Source organism: Amblyomma mixtum, chromosome 3 (genome assembly GCF_055824585.1).
Source record: "Amblyomma mixtum isolate Tamu chromosome 3, ASM5582458v1, whole genome shotgun sequence".
In the NCBI taxonomy this organism is placed as follows: Eukaryota; Metazoa; Arthropoda; class Arachnida; order Ixodida; family Ixodidae; genus Amblyomma; species Amblyomma mixtum.
In genome coordinates, this window is record NC_143014.1 from 30,189,452 (window position 1) to 30,210,517 (window position 21,066).

The 21,066-nt window shown below is 48.0% G+C and overlaps 1 pseudogene; it reads right to left on the reverse strand.

The window, feature by feature from the left end:
* Positions 1–2,408: 2,408 nt before the first annotated feature.
* On the reverse strand, positions 2,409–10,206 carry LOC149349542 (uncharacterized; annotated as a pseudogene).
* Positions 10,207–21,066: the final 10,860 nt, after the last annotated feature.

The following is a 21,066-nucleotide window of genomic DNA, read 5'->3' on the forward strand; positions in this document are numbered from 1 at the left end:
CAGTGGGGGGGGGGGGGGGGGGGGGGGTTGAGATGAAGTGCTAAAGGTTTGTCTCGCGCGCAGGAGACTCGGTGAACGCCATGTTTACGAAATGCTACACACCCCTATACAGTAGTATACAACTTAAAAAAAAAAAAAACAGCAGTTGTGCTAACATTGGGTCGCGGTCCGCGGCACCCTGCATCACTCCGCTGGCCAGTCGCAACAGTAAACAAAATCAGCTTTTAATGTTTGACTCTATCAAACAATCCACGTATCAAAATTCTAGAGCTCATAATTTCTTTTTCTTGTGATAAGCTTCTTGTTTAAACCAGCTGGCTTAGCTTACAATTTAAATAACTGAAAACTAAGGTTTGTGATGCAATTGAGCTTGCCGTCCCGGTTAGCTCAATTGGTAAAGCGACTGCTCCGGTGAAGCGGTGGTCAAGGGTTCGATCCCCTGACCAGGACGAATTCTTCTTTAACTGCGAAATTTCTGAGAAAGCTTATAGTTTTCCATTGTAGCCGTATGGCTGCGCTTGGGTGGATGTCAATAAGTAATTACTCCTGTATTACAAATCTACTCCAACTTCGGGGATTCCCCTAAACATTTGACCAACACTGTTCCCACTTCGAGTTATTGATCAATTCGCTCTCGCCCTACCATGAGTTTGCCGTCCCGGTTAGCTCAATTGGTAGAGCGGCTGCTCGAAGCGGTGGTCCCAGGTTCGATCCCCGGACCAGGACGAATTCTCCTTTAACTGCGAAGTTTCTGAGAAAGCTTATAGCTTTCCTTTGTAGCCGTATGGCTGCGCTTGGGTGGATGTCAATGAGTAATTACTCCCTTATTATTATATATATTAATAAAAGTCCCCGAATTCAATAAAATAGGGGGCACTGTTCATTCAACTGCATGGCTGACCATAATCTGAGCCGTTCTTTTACAAAAATATTAAACGAAGCATTTTATAGGTAGCTTTCAGGCACGGCCAGTCTCCAGTGGAGCGTGTGCTCTTTAGAACACGCGAAAAGCGATATCGGCGTGAATAAGTGTTATATGTACATGTCCCAGCAATCTATTTATTTATTTATTTCGTTACTATCAGGGCCGTTGAGGCGTTACAGATAGGAGTGGTAAGTATACTTATACAAATAAAATACAATAAGGAGAGTAGTTAACATAGGTGATGAAGAAGAGCAGATCTAAAAACTTCTGGTTCAGAGATGGAGACGATGCTGGCGGGCAGGTGGTTCCAGTCTGAGCTGGTCTTGGGCAGGAAAGAATAAAAACACTGGTTAGTTCTGCAACTTGGAACACTCACTTTGAGTCGGTGATCAATGCGAGATGATACATAACTTGGAACAGCGAAAAGACTTTGTTTTAGCGATTGATTTGTGTAATATATTTTTTGGAAAGTGAAAAGTCTAGAAAGATGACGCCGGAGTGAAAGATCTGGAAGGTCTAGAGTTCTCTTCATGAGTGTGACGCTAGAGAAACGCGAGTAGTTAGACAAAATAAAACGGGCTGAACGATTCTGAATTGATTCTAAAGTGTTAATCAGTGACTTAATGTTAGGGTCCCATACAGAAGACGCATATTCTATTTTAGATCGGACGACCGTTTTGTACAGTAGTTTTTAAACTAACCGGAGCAAGTGAAAAGTTACGGCGAAGGAAGCCAAGCATGCGATTAGCATTGTTAGTTATGTGTTCGATATGCGTTTTCCATGAGAGATCATTGGTAATGTATACGCCAAGATACTTATATGCAGAAACAAAAGCTAAGGGGGAGTCATTTAGAATATATGGATGCGGGTTAGCTTTGTAAGGCATTCGTGTTTCATTGCTTTATATTTAGATACATTAAGCTTCATCAGCCAAGTGTCGCACCAAGCAGAAATGTTATTAATGTGAGACTGAAGAACCAAGGTATCGGATGGGCTGGAAATTTCTCTGTATATTACACAGTCGTCAGCGAACAACCTGATAGATGATGTTATGAGATCAGGAAGGTCATTAATATAGATTAGGAAAAGCAGAGGTCCTAGAACAGATCCTTGAGGAACGCCTGATGTTACTGAAGAAAAATTAGAATCATGGTCATTAACTGTTACATACTGAGTACGAGCGGCCAAAAGACATTCAATCCATTTTAATACATCACAATCTGTTTAGTTTGCTGAGTTTGAGAAGTAGAAGAGGGTGAGACACGGTATCGAAGGCTTTAGCAAAGTCAATGAATATGCAATCAACAATCGAAGAACGATCCAAAGCTGCAAAAAGGTCGTTAGTAAATGCGATTAACTGTGTTTCACATGAATGATTTCTTCGAAAACCATGTTGATGGGGTGTGAAAAAAGAATTGGACTCAAGGTGACTCATGAGGGTAGAATAAATTACATGTTCAAGTAATTTGCATGGAATAGAAGTTAATGATATTGGTCTGTAGTTAAAAGTGCTGTGAACATCACCAGACTTGTGTACGAAACCACCTTGCCCATCTTCCAGTCGTCAGGGAGCATGCCGGCCTGCAATGAATGAGTAAAAATTTCGGACAACATGAGTGAAGAATAAGTAATAGTGCTTTTCAACATCTTGTTGCTGATACCATCAGCACCTGCAGAGGAGGACATTTTAGCACTATCAATAAGTTTATGAATTCCCTCCCAGTCAATAGTGATGGCATCCATCAACTGGGGGTCAAAGGTAGGCATGTCGGGAAGAGTAACTGGCGTGGTTGTTACGAAAGACAGAGAAAAAGTACGATTTAATAATGTGCAACATTCGTTTAGTGGGATCAAGGCACCTTGGTTATCTTTCAGTATCATATCTTTTTTTTGGTTTCACGTTAAGGATATTCCAGAACTTGCGTGGGTTAGTAATCAGTAGGCTAGGCAAGGTATATTGAAAAAAGTTGCGTTTCGCGTTGAAAAGAGCCGTTTTGTATTGTGATGCCACAGTACGATAAGCATTCCATCGCTCTGTACAGTTAGATGCTGTGCAGCGCCGAAAGATACGTTTTTTTTTTGTTTAGCAGTCGCCTCAAGGAAACACTGAACCATGGTGAACGTTTAGTGCACGTTATTCTACGAAGTGGGATGTACTTATCAGTGAGGGCTTCCAGTTTGTCTTTGAAATGTGTATATCCCTCGCCGCCCCGCGCTGAGTCACGCGACGAAGCGCCGCCGCCGGGCGTGGGGAGAGGGGGGCCACGCGGCCACTCTCCTCACCCCCCAGCTCGGACGTGACGTCACGCCTACGCTCTGGCGTCTTAGGGAAGGGGTGAACGACACCTCTTGATTGTAACAAGTTGCTCAAGAGGGAGGCAATGTCGTAGGGTTAAAAGGCGAAGTTCGCGCGGGAACAGGGGACTCGCCCTCTCTTCTCGCCGCGGTGCTACTGCCGCTCTGCCCTGCCGACCCCCGTCCTGCCCGCCAGTCGACGACGACTTGGTAAGCTGCTGAACCATCTATTATCGGATAGAACATTCTTCCGCAGTGTGCTTTGCCTTGCGCTAGGTAAATAAACGGTTTCCTAGCGTACTCTGTTCGTTGCCTACTTCGTCCGAACCCGCCGTGGCTGTGACTTTGCGCCACGGGTTGGGGACACGAGAACGCCCGCGCATAGCTGGCACGGAAGCGCGCCTTCCCGGCCGGCTGCACGCGAGTGACCCCATAAAAGAGACCAGTTATCGTGCAGTGAACGTTCCCAAAATCTGGGGGAAAAAAATGTCAGCAAATTTTTCTAGTTCGGTGTTAATCGCAGAATAATTTCCATTTTTGTAATCCCGAATTGCCTTATAATGTTTGACTGGGTGGGGTGCACGTGACGGTAGAGTGAAGTTGATAACTAAATGGTCGCTTAGTCCAGGCAGAAGTGTAAGAGATGAAACGGAGTCGGGGCAGGTTGTTAGAACAAGGTCCAGAGTGTTGGCAGTGGATGCTGTAATGCGAGTTGGCTCTTTCACAAGTTGACAGAGGTTAAATGTTGAACATAAGTCAAAGAAGGTTAGCGATTCTGAAGAAGAACAAACAACAGGGTCGTCTTCCGTCCATGATATAGCAGGGAAATTAAAATCCCCTAAGAGAAAAATTGGTGCTTTTGGAAACCTAAGTACAATTTTGTTAAGACAGTCATGGAGGTTATCACAAAAACTGCTCGCTGATTGGGGGGGGGGGGGGGGGGGGGGTCGGTAACAGGCACAAAATATGGTTTCCTTATGGTTTATCTTAATACATGTGCAAAGAAATTCAAGCTCCGAGGATATAAGAACATCATAAGAAAGCAAGTCATCCGCAACAGCGATCAAAATCCCGCCACCCGAACGCCCAGAGCGATCTTGTCTATAAACAGTGTAATGTCGTTCACAATCAAACAGTTCAGAGTTATCAATTTTGCCAGACAACCATGTTTCAGTGATAATAATCACATCGGCACCGCACGTGTCTATCAGGGAGGATAGGGCGTCGCGTTTATTCATGAGGCTTCGAATATTTGTGAAAAGGAATCTGACATCACGAATACATTCTGTGTCAACGTCCGCTGATCCCTAATCACCGAGAACGGACGAGTTTGAAGAGCCTCCTGATTCAGTGACATGTGCAGATGTCAGGGCAGGCTCAATTTCGCACACACGATCAGTTTGTGGACAATAAACATAGCATTTCTTGTTCACATGTAGCTTGTTGTAGCGCAGATTATAGAACGCTCCAGTGCTTTTACCGAATTCAACCAGCCTTTTCCGCGATTGTCTGGTCGCCTTACAGAAATCTTCTTGAACACTAACACGGGTCTTTTTTAACTTATCCTTTTGCGATAAGATGCAGTCTTTGGCCTTCGGAGAAAGGAATTTAACAATTATCGGCCGGGTTTTAGCTTGAACGAAAGGCCCTAATCTATGCGCGCGAGAGATGGCCTCATCACTTAGTTGCAGCGAGAGGGAGTCTGTTAAAAGGGTTCGTACTTTTTGCTCGGTTTGGGCCCAGGTCTCATTCGCTTCATCTTCAAGTCCATAGAAAATTAAGTTGTCTCGGCGTGATCTATCCTCGTACTCATTGAGGCGAGCCTGGATCATGGAAGTCTCGTCTTTAACAGCATCTGTGATGACGCGACTAAGTTCAGCAGCATCATGGATTCCTTCAAGAGTGTCTACTCTGGTCTCAACCGCTGCTAGTCTCACGGTTACATCAGACACACGTTCGTCGAGGATCTTTTGGCTAGCTTTCACCTCATTAAGGGTTGACATTACTTCTGCATGATGCGATTCCATTGTACTTGCGAGTGCTTTGATTGCCGCCAAAATTTCGATGCTGGTGCCGTCAACATTTTCCCCAGGGCCGGGGTTGACCTCAACGTCACCCGATATGAATAGCAGCATCATAACATCTACGCAATCAGAAGCCAATAATGACAGAACATGTGGGCATGGGATGAGCAGCAAGCACCGGTTGCTTGTGCGTTTAGAATAAAGGGAATAAGACTGACTAACCTGGGTAGCAAAAAAAAAACGGATGAAGCAGCGTCTGCATCGTTGCCGCTCTCCCATGCCCACTGGCGCGCGCACTTGAAAACAGGCAATTTATAGGTGACGGCACTGCTGGCGCTGGCAATGTTGTTGTCTTGTAGTGACAGAGCACCGGTGGCGTTCCAATGATGGGAGGTAGCGAAACCAGAACCGGCAAACCGCAAGCTGCTGCAGGAAGCACACGGTCTTCGTCGGCGAATACAGGCGTCGAAAGTTCCAAGGGCACTCTAGGGAGGACAGCATACCAGGGGTAGGCGAGGACCAGCAAATGGGTAGCAAAAAAGACCGGATGAAGCAGCGTCTGCATCGTTGCCGCTCTCCAATGCCCACTGGCGCGCGCACTTGAGAACAGGCAATTTATAGGTGACGGCACTGCTGGCGCTGGCAGTGTTGTTGTCTTGTAGTGACAGAGCAGAATCAATTTATTTGTCATGAAGTACGTGAATCTGTCTCAACTGTACAAGTATCGCCTCAAGCCACGAGTTAATAACGGTGCTATCGGATCTACCATTCACTCGTCGTGGAGACTTTCCTCCCCGATCGTATATCTTCATGGGAGGAGCTCAAAACTTTCGCTCCTTGTGTTTCCATTTTCTTGCACTTAGCATTAACTTGTCATTTAATCACGAACCATGAAACATATGAGAGAAATTAATCAGAGTATGTCCTGCTGGATTTAAAACCAAATGCTTGACATAGTTCTGAGGAATGGGAGAGTGATTCTTATTTTTAAAAGTTTTCATCGAACAAATTTAGTGATGAAGAATCTGTGCACATGTGGGCTGAGTTAAGGACGCGCAGCATAAGCAGCTTGTTTTTCTTTTCTTTGACTTCGGTGCCGCACTCACCACGAACCAGCCGGCGACAGCGCGAAACCATGCGAGCGCCACCCGCCGGCCGCAGATGCAGATGCGGCCGCCGGCCGCATCAAGAAGCGGTTAAAGTGATTAGGGTGCCTCGATGCGCGCATCGAGGCACCCTAAAAGTGGTGGGGTCGTCGCGCCTCTAGCGGCAGCGGACGGCCCAACTTCCGGAGAAAAACTCCCATTGCTTCCGCGGCGTCCTGCTCAGGTGCTTCCCGTAGCGATGACAGATGTCGGGGCTAGCAAAAATCTTTTCCATCCATTTTATTATTATTTTAAATAAACCACTACTACCTCCTCGGCGAATGCGAATGCCGTAGCACCATAGCCGTAGGGAAGAGCGCACGCCCCCCTCGAGACCGGCCGTGCTACAGAGTACAGGTTTATCCCCCCGACACCCAGAGGGTACCACACTGCCACAATCCCTGGGGTTTGTCGAGTCCGCCGAGCAAGGGAGCGCCCGTGACAGGATGATCGCATACCACGAGATCTCACTCCACTGCAGGGAGCAACGACGACCCCACTATCCTCCGCCTCACAAATCACTTACTAAAGTAGAGCAGGGGACGTGGCACCGGCTATAATCTCGCACCTTTCTCTTCCCCGCCCCCCTAATGCACCCAGGGCTGTTCTCGCCAGAGTGTACCCTATGTGGCGCCCCAAGAGATGATTTCCACCACATACTCTGCATATGATCTGAGTTCCAGCCGCCATCAGAGTTACTGACCTCGAGCGATCGGAGGTGGCGATGTCCAGCTCTGACCCAGTTGTCCAAAAGCAGCTGGTGGGCTGGGCTTTGCAAGTCGCCGGGCGTCACCGACTGCTGGCCACTTCACGAGACCAAGAGCCAACCTAAGAAAAGTGTAAGATATGGCTCAGTATTTATTGAAGTTTACCACCACAAGGACGAACATAACCAAAGACAGACTTGTACAGTGGCGGAACTCAGTGCGACACGCGCAGGCGAGTGTGGCTGAGTCCGCATGCGGACACCCGCTTATTTATTAATTATTTTCATAATTAATATTTTAGGCTAGGGCGCAGACTCTTTTTGTACCCGCCCGTTATAAAGGGAAAAGCCACACGTCGTGATCATAATCGGAGGGACGTGGAGGAACCCGTTATGCAGCGCACGCCGTTCTGATTGCCTCAGAACGCTACAGTATTCACAGCGCTGCAAACGACACCGTTCGATGCACGGGAAGCTCAGAGCATAATATGATATGAACGCTTGAGGAAACTGGACGATAACAGGTGGGCAGCTAAGGCATTTAAATACTTGTACAAAGAGGGCGGGCATCTGCAGTGAGCGAGAAAAAGATAACACATAATAGATGGAGAATTGGAAACTGTTCTATCGGACGTTTTGCGGACCGTTCTACAACTTTCTCATTGGTTGGAATGCTTCGCCTATCTGGTTTGGTTTGGTTTATTGGGGTTTAACGTCCCAAAGCGACTCAGGCTATGAGGGACTCCGCAGTGAAGGGCTCTGGAAATTTCGACCACCTGGGGTTCTTTAACGTGCACTGACGTCGCACAGCACACGGGCCTCTAGAATTTCGCCTCCATCGAAATTCACTTTGTCTCCATCGAAATGCGAGCGCCGCGGCCGGGATCGAACCCTCGTATTTCGGGTCAGCAGCCGAGCACCCTAACCACTGAGCCACTGTGGCGGCCCTTCGCCTATCTCCAATGCTTGCGAAGTGGTTAATTAATCTCGCTAATTATGCAATTGAGCGCAATGCAAAATACAGGGTCTGTTCTGAAAGTAGTAGGACTGGTTTTTTCCTGGGCGAACGGGCGGACGAGAGGTGGTCTGCGCGTGCAGGATCGTTGAGGAGGGATATTGGGAAGCCTGGGGAAAATCGGCAGTCGGCTCTCGGCCGTTGAAGAGAGGAGGTCGCTTGTACTGTGAACCCCTGTCGAAACGTCTCGTCACGCAGAATCGTCGAGCGTTTACTGGATCAGCGATACGCGATCAAATTTTGAGTAAATCTTGGTAAAACGGGCAAAGAGACTCACAACATGATTAAGGAGGCCTACGGTGACGCTTCCATGAGTAGATCAGGTGTTTTTTGAGTGGTACAAGCTTTTCTTCCAAGAAGGTAAGGAAAGAATGGAGGAAGACGACCGCTCCAGACGCCCTTCGACCAGCATGACCAACGAAAATGTGTAGCGAGTGAAACATTTACTTAACAGTGATCGTAGAATGAGTATCAGAATGATTGCTGATGACTTGAGCATTCCTCAAACCCAAGTTTTTAAGATCGTGACAGAAAACTTATCCATGAGGAAAGCGTGCGCGAAGTTGGTGCCGGGAGTGTTGTCAGAGGAGGAAAAGGCATAGCGGCAGGATCTTCTTCATCATGTGAATGAGGACCCCGATTTTTTTGCACAAGGCGGCGACGCTGCCTCAGCCCCCCTACAGCCTCGACTTGGCCCCGCCAGACTTTTTTCTATTCCCGAAAATAAAATCGACGCTTGAGGGGAAACATCACGGATCGGTAGAGGTGGTTCAGCAGGCCGTGACGAGGGAGCTGAACAGCATTCCGGTCCAGGCGTTCCTGGAGGCGTACGAAAACTGTAAAACTCATTGGCAGCAGCGTGTATAGGTGCGGAAGGGTGCTACCTTGAAAAATTGTAATCGTTTGTACTATTCTCTTGAATAAATTTTGTTTAAAAAAATGAGTCCTACTACTTTCAGAACAGACCATGTATAGTGTCACTTGCTCTATATATATACAAGAGCCAGTAACATGCGTTTAGTCGCACCGTCTTAGAGCCGCGGCACATTTTCAAAACCACACCCTGTATATTGGCTTAAAAGCCTTCACAGACCCGTGAATTGAAATGTTCCGCCTCAAAAACATGGCGAGCTACTCCCGATGCGACAAAATTCGATGTAACGCGTTTGATATTCGTGTTTGAAACTATGCTTCGAGCTGCTTCAACGATGAGGAAGGGGCACCAAAATCTCTCGTCTACAGTGCGAGGTTGGTGAACAAGCTAAAAAATTTATTCAGACCGTAAAAAGTTAGTGCTTACAAGGGAATGGATGAAGCGCCATAGAATAATGTTATTGCTACCGGAAGCGCATAACTGCGTGTGACATGTATAAAAAGCGGCGTTCTCATTTGCTTTCCGTTTTCACGCTTCACTTTCGCCTCTCACACTTTTCTCCCTGTCTCATCCAGTGGAAAACGAAAACATCGGGTGCCTGGCTTTGCCAACACAAATGCTGCGCACACTGCGCGGCAGCGGCACGAAAAGCGACCTCCTCCGAGGTGGCGACCACGGAGAAGGTGACGGCGCCGCATCGAGGCATCCTAAGGAGTGCTGGTGGGTTCTCGGATATCGGACAGGATTAACGCGACAGCGCTAAGGAGCCCGCGTCGCAGAAAAGCCAGCGTCCGTCGTCGGCCGTGAGCGAAAAATCCCCAGAGACCCATCTAGGTCTCGTGACCTTGGGCCCACCGTGACAGGTGGCAGTTATTGGTCCGTCGGAAGAGGTTGCTCGGAAAGATCAACCTGAGTCGCACAAGCCCCACCGGTGGCAGCACCTGAGGGCAGTGGCGCATCGCGCTCAACCACTGCATCAGGAATGCTATGAGTGAGACGGCCCTAGAGGGATCGGAAGGCTTGAGCCTCGGCTGCGTTCCAGAGTCTCGAATGTATCTCAGACATGGGATTGGGCCGAAGCTCGGAGAGATGGATACAAGGTGAAAAGGCTAACAAAAACAGTTTATTTTACTGCTCATCTGGAGGGGAGGGGGGGGGGGGGCAACTGGCTCACCCGGCGCGTCGGATGGACCCCTTCGTTGTGGTGCTGGGACTACCCATGTCGATAGGAGCCTCGGGTCCATTGATGGCGGTCTCTTGGCGTGCCGGGACGCTGGGTTGGTCAGCTCGTGCCCGTATTCATCCCAGAGGTCTTTCTCACGCGGGTGCCGACGACTTAGCGGGAACTTGCTCGAGAGGGGACCACCGTCTCATCTCCGTAGCGACCAGAGATCGACTGCCCCGGGACCACGGTGTTCCCGGGACCTTCACCCGGGGACTTCTCTGCTCTCCTGTCGCCAACCTCTTCTCTCCTGTTGATTATTATTAATTCAGTTTCTTTCAAACTTAGGTCACTGTCTCACAGTACAGTTAGCGCCGCAAATTTAAAACGACTGGGCCGCACTAGTGTTCTTATACTGCGCGTAGACTCGTTCGGGCGGAGGGGGCCGCGCACGCAGGAGCCTCCAAAGAACGACACTCACTCGACGGGTTCCGCTTTGAGACTAGAGGTTTATTTGCAATGGTGACAGAGCACTGGAAGGAAGAAAAACAAAAACACACACAAAGGGAAAAGAGGGAGAAGGAATGCGGGGGGGGGGGGGTCATGTCCTTGAGGCGTAGTGGCGTCTTGCGGCTCCGATGCGCGAACCTCATCGTTGTATGGAAGGCGTCATGCTCCCCTGTTTTCTACCTTCCGCGCTCCGGAACTCGGGGACCACCTCCTATTTTCTTCATCCTCCCACGCAATGAGCTTCAGCGCGTTTGTGCTGTCTGTGGGACATCTTCGCCTTGGAGTTCGAGAGGGAAAAGGGCCTGCACTGGTCGCCGAAGCTCCCTTTTGTTTGGGAGGGCAATTTTGCAGGCGCGTACATTGCCGTCTCTCCCTGGGAAGATCTCCCTGACTCGCGCCATCGGCCACATTTGGCGGGGCGTCCGCTCGTCGCCGAGCAGCACAATGTCGTCATTCTTGACGCTTCGCTGCTGGGTGGGTCTTAAGTGCGCGGACCTCAGTTCTAGAAGGTACTCGCGCCTCCATCGTTTTCAGAATGAATCAACCAGCGCGACGCGGTACTTCCATTTCCCTCGCATGCAGTATTTCGCGTGTTGACCCCGCAGAAGAAGCCGCCGCTGCGGATGGCAAAGCTGTGAGTCGGCGTACGACAAGGAAATGAGCCGGTGTTAGGGGCGCTGGCTCCCCCGCATCCGAGTGGACGTATGTCAGGGGACGGGAATTTACAACCGCCTCGACTTCTGTTAGAACTGCGCGGAGGCTGTCAAAATCCAGGCAGCTTCTTCCAAGTGTTTTTGCGGAGGCAGGTTTTCACGGTGCGCACCATCCTTTCCCAAAAGCCGCCCCACCACGCCGCTCTCTCTACAATGAATTTCCACGATATTCCAGTTTCTCCGATGCATGCCTGGACTTCTGCTCCCCGCGCCACTTTAAACATCTTTGCGAGGTCCTTAGACGTTCTTTTAAAGGTTAGAGCGTTATCCGAGCACGACTTTGATCATTCCTCGGCGAGAGACAAATCTTCCGAGTGCCATGAGAAACGAGTTTGATGTCAGGTCACCGACAAGTTCGAGATGGATTGCTCTGGTTACTGCACACGTAAAAAGAGCTACGTAACATTTGCGTCCCGTGCCTTTGTCATTGTAAAATAGTGGGCCCGCAAAATCGACCCCTGTGATCTGAAATGGGTCAGCCTTTGTGACACGTTCTTATGGAAGCGGGGCCATGGGCTCAGCAGCTGGGCGTCAGCTTTGCTTCTGACACTGTAGGCAGCGCCGAATTATAGATTTTACAGCTTGCCTCGCTCTAAGTACCCCGTAGCGCTCACGAAGAAGGATGGCATAGCATGTCTCGCACTCCCGCATGTAGCAACCGCTTGTGCTCTCGAGTTATGAGTAACTGTGCGAACCGGTGGGCTGAAGAGAGAATAGCGGGGTGTTTTGTGTCCTCTTCTCACTGAAGAGGACACAAAACACCCCGCTATTCTCTCTCCTTCGGCGCAATGCTGGAGTCTGCCGCCAACTCTCAGTATGCCATCAGCTTCGAGGAAAGGGTTGAGAGTTAGGATTGGCGATTTCTTGTCCAGTGTAGCTGACGACTTGTGAAAGTAAAGGCGCCAAAAACCAGACGCACACACAGAAGACAAGAGAACGGGACAGAGCGCCTCCGTCTCTTGTCTTGAGTGTGTGTGTGGTTTTTGGCGCCTTTACTTTTACAATGAATTGCCAACTAGCCCAGCAAGAAGTTCTGACGACTTAAGGGCAATTATTTCTTCCGAGAAGCTTGTGATTTGTGACATTCGAAGCCAATACTTCTCGGCCTGTGCCAGCTCTGTTGCTGTTAACTCTCCCTCTCTTTTCTGGGAATGGTTCCGAGAGTTATGCAGGAAGCGCTGAACCCACGCTGTTAAGCGAAGTACTCTGGCTAAGGAGCTGCTGTTCGCAATATCCAACAGTGGCTCCGGTGCACTGCAGGCCACTGCATTGAGCACCTGCACGACCCTTTCCTCCTCGGCGAAAGAGTTGCTATCAATGTTCGGGATAACCGTAGGGTGCTCGGTGCATGGTCGTATTCAGCCAATCAGGCCCATTCCACCACGCTTCACTCTCAAAGTGGAAGGCATAATACCCCTTGTTAAAAGATCTGCGGGGTTAGTCTTTCCAGGGCAATGCTTCCAGACTGCAGGATCAGTCAGACTGAATCTCCTGCTCTCTGTTGGCAACGAAAGGTTTCCACTTCAAACCAGAGCTTTTTATCCAGCTCAGGGCAACGGTTGAGTCACTCCAGCAGTGCACTGAAATAGCTGTCATATTCAGCTGCTGAAGAAGCGATTTGGCCAACCGAGCTCCTATTATAGGGCCCCCATCTGCTCCAACCGCGGTAATGACAAGCGCTTTAATGGCGCCACCCTTGTTAGCCATCAGAAGGGATACAGTGAAGTTCAAATTCAAATTCAATTCAAATTCTTTATTTCTGCCTTGTAAAGATACAGACAGCGGAGGCGCAGAAAAAGCTGAGAGACAGCTTGACTAAGCCGCAGCCCCCTTTCGCTTGGCAGCAGCTTGACAGCAAGGCTTTTAATACAAAAGGCAGTTGCAAAGCGTGATAACAAGTATACAATAATGAGCAGGTACAAGAGAAAACGAAAGAACATTATACAATATTGACACAATATTCACATTGGGCAGACACAGGTAATGGCAGCAAAGAGAAAAAAAAAGAGAAAGAAGAAAAAAAAAGCAAAAGACAAAAAATCCTACATGCTAGCATACAAAGCACGCAAAGACCTGTTTGACGAACTGAAAAGGTCAAAATTATTATATATATACGCGTTTAGCAGGGACGGAAGAGTGAACTGCAGGCGTTCTCTACCCGAGTTTAACCGTGGGGTCGGGACTATCCATTTCTCCGCATACCTTGTTGTGTAGCTTGCATCTCGGGTACGTAGTTCAGCAAGTTTACGTATGTGGTTTACATTTCTACGTGTTTCCAGTTTAAACCGGACACTCAAGCGATATTTATACAAGTTGTGTATTTTTAGCACACCACTTTGTAGGAAGAGATCTTTGCTTGGCGAGTCCCAGGGGACATTGTAAACATGACGAAGAAACTTTTTCTGAAAAATGTAGATACGCTGAAGACAGCTAACCGTAGCTGTGCCCCACACTAGATGGCAGTAGTTTAAATAGGAGTAGAAAAGTGAATTATAGAGGAGTAACTTTACTGTTTTTGGAATGACGTATCTGAGCCGACTTATGACTCCGGTTATTTGAGCCAGTTTCGTGACAATATGGTCCGTGTGGTGTTCCCAAGACATGCTGGAAGAAAAAACTACTCCAAGGCATTTAAATTGTTCAACTATGTGTATACGTCGCGAGTTTAGTTTAATCTCGATGGGGGAAGGAAGTACTTTGTTTTTAGGACGAAATATGACAGCTTCTGTTTTCTTCTCATTTATACGCATGTATCTGGATTCGGACCACTTTTGTAATTCACTCAAGGTGTCATTGCATTCCCGAACAAGGAGATCAAGATCATTTCCAGTAAAAAAGATGCTAGTGTCGTCAGCGTAGATAATAAATTTAGCGGCGGAGTTAATGTTGGAGATATCATTTAGGTACATATTAAAAAGTAATGGTCCCAATATACTACCCTGGGGAACGCCAGAAGTAACAAGTTTTAGTTCAGATGTCACATTGTCTATGCTTACAGCCTGTTTTCTATGCGAAAGATATGATTTCAGGATCATTTGAGCCAGTCCACGAATACCACAACGCTCCAAGTTTTTCAGGAGTACACTGTGGTTTACTAAATCGAATGCCTTCGAGAAGTCCACGAAGACACCAATAACAAAGGCCTTATTTTCAAACTGTGTTAGCATATATTCCTTTTGTTCGAGTAGTGCTAACTCGGCAGATTTATTTTTACAAAACCCAAATTGATTAGGTGACAAAAGGTCATGTTTATCAATAAAATCAGACAACCGTGTATACAGAACTTTTTCAAAGGCTGTTCCCGTCTGTGAAGCGCCGGCTGGGCATGCTCTTCTTTCAAGGCGATTTTACGAGGTACGAAAATGTGGCGAAGCTCCACGAGCGCAGTCAGCCGAAGACACCATTACCCACTACCGAGATACCCGGCGCGTTTACGCACCGCGTGCTACCTCCACGTCCTCCACCGAGGCCTCCCACTGGCGCCGACTCCAATTAAAGGGCAACTGAAGCGGTTTTAGAATTCCATGAGTTTAAGGTTGCTGAATGTGCGAAATGTGCTGGTAAAGCCTGCGAAATTGTTTTGCTCTAGCATTTGAAATGGTGGAGTAATCGCCGAATAAAGTCGTCGTCGGCGTTCAGGCTTCTCTGAAGTGCACAGCGACGAGCAGAGGCCCCGATAATGACGTCACGTATGACGGTACTACGTTTCCAGCGAAGAAAGGGCTATTTCATGGAAGAAAACCGACGCCATCGAGGGTGAAGCTCACAATGCATTGTTTGGCGCCTTCTGACGACGCACAGCAGCATGCACGCGTAAGCAGCGGCCATCTGAAGTTTCGGCGATAATGACGTCACTGCCGAGTTTCCTCGCACTCCTCCAGCGTAGTGAGGAGAAGCCTGAACATCGTCGCGGTTTTAATCGACGATTATGCCACCATTTTAAATGCTAGTGCAAAAATACTTTGCATGGTTTATCTAGAAGCTTGATAGATTCGAATTCTTGGATAATCTCGAATTCTCAAAAAACTGTTTCAGCTGTTAAGGCGAAAGCCTTTCAGCGCTTATACTCGCGGCCATGACTGTCCGTCCGTCTGTTACATCTGAAGTGAAAGTCGTAACTAGGCAGTAACCAGTCAAAACTAACAAGTAATGGCTGGTTAATGACTAACCAGTCTATGACTAGATAGTCATGACTAATCAGTCACTAACTAGTTATGACTGGTTAGTAATGACTGGTTAGTCACGACTAGAGAGTCATTAACCAGTCATGACTAGCTAGTCGTGACTAGTTAGTCATTAACCAGTCATGACTAGTTAGTCATTAACCAAACATAACTAGTTAGTCATCAACTAATTCGGCATGACTAACTAGTCATGATCGGTTAGTCATCAACTAATTAGTCATACCTAACTAGTCATCAACAAGTCATAATCTAATTAGTAATGACTGGTTATTAACAAATTATGACTAGTTAATTATTTACCAGTCATGGCAGGTTCGTCATCAACTAACTAGGTAATGTCTAACTGTAATCGGACACAACTTAAGAAGGCAACAGCTTTTCCCCGTCAAAGGACCCCTTCCAGCCAATGGCGTCAACCGATTCTCATGAGTCATGACCCTGCTAGTGTCACAAAGCAGGGAGTTGTAGATAAAAGGTGATAGCCCCTCCCTCCATAGTCGGGGATAGACCCCTCTCCCCATTGTGGCACCGCTTCCTGCATTGCCACCCTAGCAGGGTCATGAGAATTGGCCGACGCCATTGGCTGTAGGGGGGTCTTTTGACAGGGAAAAGCCGCTGCCTTCTTAATCCGACTATAGTCCTTAACCAGTGATGACTAGTTACTTATGCTGACTGGTTAGTCATGACTAGTTAGTCATTAACCAATCATGACTAGTTATTCATCACGACATGACTAGTTAGTCATTAACCTCTCATGACTAGTTAGCCATTAACCAATCATGACTAGTTGGTCTTTAACCAATAATCACTAATTAGTCATGGGTCATGACTAATCAGTCATGACTAGCCAATAGAAGTCGCCCCATAGCCGCCTCGTGTGTGCCTACGGCCGTCGTCTCATTGGTGGCAAAGTTTTCGCCTCGCGCACTTCAGATCGTCGAAGTGCCCCCTGAATTTATTCTTCTTCATGCCCGCTACCCCGACCAGTTCTCCTCCTGTAAGCTCTGCGGGAAACCTGGAGACTATTCACATCCACCTCACATGCCCTACCTTCCCACAGTCTCCATCCCCAACCACGGTGGGGTCATACTGGGAGACTCCTGCCACCTCCGCTGCTGCTGACCAGCGCCGGATAATCACCGACGCCTTGAAGCGGATAGCCCTCAAAGGGCTGTCCTTTGCCCTTTAAGAGCAGCCATAATAAGGGTTGCCTCGTGCCACGTAAGGGGTGGGGGAGGGGGGCAGGGGTTGCCCCCTCTGCATTGCTTGCAAGAAATGTTTCCACCACTACCACCACCACCTACTATTGGACAGCGCCCACTTCCGGTATGGCAGCTGTTTCAGTCAGCCATCTTCCTGAAGCAGTGCGGCGTAGTCGTTTTATTACGCAAGGTCTCATATTTTACGTTTTTATTGCGTTAGCATATAGGTTTTGCCTCGTCGAGTATGAAATTGGTCGAATTGGGGAATCGTACCAGGGTCTCGGGATAGCGAGACGAGCACGCTAACCACTCCGCCATGCCAGCTCGATGGTTTGCAATGAACAAAGGCGCATCTAGTGAATACGGTGTCTTCGTTCACTCCCGTCTTCCTTCCTTCCCGTTACGGCAAGGTTCAGGTGTCCACTGAGATATGCGAGACAGATACATTTCCTTTCCTCAAAAACCAATTTACCGACGAGCAGGGCGTAGAGCCGACCGGGCGATGGCGTTCTGTTGACTCCCTGGCAGCGTGGCGGAATGGTCACGTGACCAAATATGGTGGCGCCCATGCTCCCACGCTGTTAAGCGTCTACAAATGCGCGCTTGCCTTGGCGTGAATGCTTTGCTATGCAGTCTCTAGGGAGAAGTGGCAGCGACAGGAAGAAACGAGGAAGCGATAACGTGCACAAGAGACGCCAGAACAGCGTGAAGAGCGTCTGGCAAAGCGTCCTGCTAAGGATGCAGCTCGGCGACAACGCTCTACCTCGCAGAGTGGTTCCATCGGTCACTGATGAATCTCAACACCTGACTGCTCAAGAACGCCGCAATGCTACCAGGCGAAGGCAACGTGCCGAAGAATCGCCGGAAGAACGCGCGCAAAGACTCGAAAAACAGCGGATTACCGAAGTTGCCATTGCTAACGCAATTTACCCGGTTTAACCAGAGCTAAACCACTGCCAATTTTTTTTAAATCGGGAAGTGTCGTGCGCCGAAACTGTGTTTATTGTCATCGACTTATCAGTGTCCAGTGCATCTTTAGGGGCCACCTGTTTGAAGATTTTGACGCAAACTTCCTCACAGCAAGCGACGAAGCGATCAGGCATTATGCCTATTCGATCCACGCCGATGGAAAGGGCGGGGTGTTGTGTGCGAGAGAGTGGCTTTGAAAGAGAAGAAGTGGAATATGTGCTCTGGTGCATTACCCGCCTCTGTGGTGAAGACACAAGCACTTCACCCTCCAGGCAAGCAATATCTTCTCGGTAGAAGAACGTGATAGCTGAGACCCTCGCCGGCGTCTGCCGTTGGCGTCGGCCGCGTGAATTTACTGGAAATGCTGTAAAAAAATTATGGACGACTTACCGAGGTGAGAATTGCATTCCCTGTTAGTGTACTTGGGTTGTGTGTAGTGTTTGCGGCTTCGATATCACCATGAGGCATTTTTTAACCGCGTAACTAGATGCAACAGCATCCACTGTGTTCTCCTGTGCGCTCTGTTAGGTATTCGTGCCATGTGTTGGTTGGGGTATGCGAAAGTCGTGAGTTCATTTCCGCTCTCTGTAAAAAAAAAAAAAAAAACATGTGAATGAAGTTCGTCGCCACGATAATTGAGACTGACGCATATTTGCTGGCTTTTTGTCCGTTTCTCACCCGAATTATGCTAATATTAGGCACCCAAAGGTTTGTTTACAATCTGGCTTGCGGGTGCTGCTCTTTGATCTTTTTTGTGCTTGCGTTGTGAACGACCCTCGCAGTGTGCATGTCTGCAAAAACGACGCAGTGGCAGTAACGAAAATACTGCTCACAGTTAGTAAATAAATTTATGCTTCCGGTGAAACGAGGCTGATAGTTCCTATGCTGTCCTGAGAAACGCGTCTACTTGCCTTCTAGAGGCATTTCTACTTGTCATGCATCTTCGAGGGGGTACCCAAAAGAAACCGAACTTATTTTTGTTTGGACTTATTTCTTCACATTTTAAGCACAGACCTTCAATCTCCTTCAAATTATTCCCCACTTGCAATGATACGCTTGTCGAATCTTTCATTCCATTTTTCAAAACATTGTTTAAATTCATCTTTTGTGATGCTTGACAGTGCCTCCGTCGTTTTTTTCTTCACCTCAGCAACATCAGCGAAACGCTTTCCATTCACCTATTTTTTCATTCTAGGAAACAAAGAAAGTAGCACGGGGCAAGGTCGGGAGAGTATGGGGGTTGAGGAATAGGGGTCATGCCATTTTTGGTCTAAAATTGTCGTAGAGACAGGGCTGTGTGAGCAGGGGCATTGCCATGAGGGAAAAACCAGTCACCCGACCGCCACAAATCTAGCCGCTTCCACCGCACACTGTTGCCCAATCTTTTCAAAACATCCAAGTAGAAAGCCTGGCTAACTGACTCTGCGGAACAAATTCTCAATGGACGACTCCTCTCATGTCGAAAAAACAAATCAGCATTGTTTTGAGGTTTGGTTTCACCTGACGAGCTTTCTTGAGGCGAAGTGAATTTGAAGTTTTCCATTGGCATGATTGTTGCTTTGATTCATGATTCGATTCAGGAACACTTGAGTTGTCCCCATAGCATCGTCCTTGTACGTCTTTCTTAATATTTCAAGAGTTTCCATTCAACTTTTTCCGAGCAAAAATCAGAATTTCACCGGCGCACGCTGTTCACAAAAATCCGCCATTGCAAAAACGACATTCACACAAAACAGTCGTCACTCTAAAACTCTGCCTAAACTAGTCTGACCTCCTTCAACGACGGCACTCGGTTTACTGACTGGAATGTTCGTTCTATGCGCTCCTAGTGGCAAAACGCGGTACCACAGAAGCGTTGCCGGCCAAAAAATTTAGTCCGGTTTCTTTTGGGTACCCCCTCGTAGCTATAGTTGCAGAATCATTAGTGTAAGCGTTCTTTTTGAACCGGAGTTGGCTTTCTGAGTCTTTAAGAAACGCGGCAGGGCGTTGTTAATTCCATCAATTGTGTACCTTTTCGCTGTGTTTGGGTTCAAACAGAACCAGAAGTTTTTTTTTTTTTTCACACAACTTTGTCGTTCTGTGTTCTTTCTCACACATTTCTGTTCGCGCTGCAGCTAAGTCTATTGGAAATTAAAAGGGGTGACTTGCATGAACTGCACCGCACGAGATCGAAATGTAGCACACTAAGCCCACCTGGGATCGTACAAAACGAGTCTCCTTTTTCTTTAGGCAGCCTCCTCCTTGTGATAAGAACCGTTGGCTTGTTTACATAATCTATCAAGCTTGTTCACGGCTTTACTGCCATCCCAATGGGCACTGAAGCTCAACTGGATGTCCCCAGGACGTCCAAGGGAGTTTCAATGCCCACCGGGATGTGCCTTGTTGCGAGACGACGACGAACGGGCAGTCATCCTTATGTATCTTTGCTGCAAAAAAGACTGATAAGCAGGTCACGGCTGAGGCCAGTTTTGCCAGACCTTTACAATCGCACAACCTGATCGCATTATTTTTTATGTTTGCTGGTCCTACACACCTTATGATCCGAAATGTGTCTTAAATTAATTGTTGCGACTTTATAGGTTGGTCTTCTGCCAAGATGACTGCTATCTCAAGTCAAACTGCGTTTGGTTCCGATATCTGATATCTTCACCTTTGTTTCTGCATGTTTTCAACGCTTCCTTTTTATTGCTTCACTTGCAACAAACCTCCAGTTTTTAGCAGAGCTGGTGTTGTCTCTTCTGTCCCGTTTTCTGCGCTAACTCCTGTAAGACATGCAGCCTGTGCAGTTACAAACGCCCACTACTTCTTCGGTTCCGTAGTCGCGCGAGGCTACATGCCATTCAGAAGCGTTTCGTGCAGCAATTGCGTTGAAAATCGCTTCAACAGCAGCGTACAGGGGAATACAGTATGCCAGAAACCGCCCGGGAAATCGGCCGCCGCGCTGGCCGCGCTGCGCACTTTCGCTTCGCCGCCCTGACCGTTTGCGGCAAAACACCACGTAAATTAAACTTTCACTGGTGGAATTTCGCTTCTTGTCTGTGCCTAGCTCATTTAGCTTAATTTTTTCACTGCCTGCGACGGCAGAACCGTCTTTAGAGAGAACTAAAGTCCGTTGATCAGCTTATTTATGGACTTTAGGGCCCCCCCACTGGCAATTTCAAAAAACCAAGGGGCGGGGCAAAGTCACGTGCCGTAGACCAGCCTATCGTTGACCTCAAAGGCTGAATCGAAGGCTGTCTCTGCTCTCGGTCAAAGATGTGATTTCGGCGCGGCCACCTACCGACGGAAACGATAGCAACGTCTTGCGCCTTGCTTGCCTTGCGCAGACCGAGCCAGCCGAG